Genomic DNA, 1414 nt, shown 5'->3' on the forward strand with positions numbered 1-1414 from the left:
CAAACAGCAGCCTGTAAAATCAAACTGCAGACATAGACAAGCAAGCTGGATGCTGGCATGGGTGAATGCCGGCAGGAAGAAAGCTACCTGGGACTAGGCATGTTCAAAATGGCGGCTCCATCTTCCCTTGTCTTTGCCAGCCACATGTATATAAGGAGCAGACAGGATGTCACCAGTCAAGTGGAAAACTCATTTGTGTAATAGCATTAGGGTGTGGTGGCCAGCCTTCCCTGCGCGCTATGTAAACGTCACATCTGATCAAACCAGTCTGTGGGCCCTACGTAAATCAGACACCGCCTTCTCAAGCCTGCCTATAAAATCTGGGGAGAACCCCCCACTGGCCGGTCTTTCCTTTCGGAAGCCCCTTTCCCTCCCTAGAGAGAGAACTGTTCTCCCTTCTCTTTCTCCTGCCTATTAAACTTTCCGCTCCTTAGCCCCCCGCCCCCCAAAAAAGGTGGGAGTCCTGAGATGTGAAAAGGGTATTTGATACGAACTTTGGATGATAACGATGTATCAGTGTAGGTTCCTTGATTGTCCAAATGTACCTCTCTGGTGTGGGAGGTCATATGCTATGAGAGGCTATGCGTGTTTGGGGCAGGAGGCACGTGGAATTCTACTGTCTGTTCAGTTTTGCTGTGAACCTAAAATTGCTCTAAAAATAAAATTTACTTTTGCCAGGCACGGTGGCTCACTTAATCCCAGCACTCTGGGAAGCCAAGGTGGGCGGATCATGAGATCAGGAGATGGAGACCAGCCTGGCCAACATGGTGAAATCCCGTCTCTACTAAAATACAAAAATTTAGCCAGGTGTGGTGGTGCACACCTGTAATCCCAGCTACTTGGGAGGCTGAGGCAGGGGAATTGCTTGAACCCGAGAGGCAGAGGTTGCAGTGAGCCGAGATTGTGCCACTGCATTCCAGCCTGGCAACAGAGCGAGACTGGGTCTCAAAAAAAATAAAAATAAAATAATAATATAATAAAATTTACTTTAAAAAACATGGTATTATAAAAATCCAGCCTGCTGGGCACGGTGGCTCACGCCTGTAATCCCAACACTTTAGGAGGCCTAGGCGGATGGATCACCTGAGGTCGGGAGTTTGAGACCAGCCTGACCAACATGGAGAAATCCTGTCTTTACTAAAAAGTACAAAATTAGCCGGGTGTGGTGCCGCATGCCTGTAATCCCAGCTACTCGGGAGGCTGAGGCAGGGGAATTGCTTGAACCCGGGAGGCGGAGGTTGCAGTGAGCCGAGATCGCGCCATTGCAATACTCCAGCCGGGGCAACAAGAGTGAAACTCTGTCTCAAAAAAATAAATAAATAAATAAATAAATAAATAATAAAAAAAAATTAGCCATTCATGGTGGCATGTGCCTGTAGTCCCAGCTACTTAGGAGGCTAAGAAAGGAGGATCG

This window comes from Mandrillus leucophaeus, unplaced genomic scaffold, assembly GCF_000951045.1.
Source record: "Mandrillus leucophaeus isolate KB7577 unplaced genomic scaffold, Mleu.le_1.0 Scaffold65, whole genome shotgun sequence".
Lineage (NCBI taxonomy): Eukaryota > Metazoa > Chordata > Mammalia > Primates > Cercopithecidae > Mandrillus > Mandrillus leucophaeus.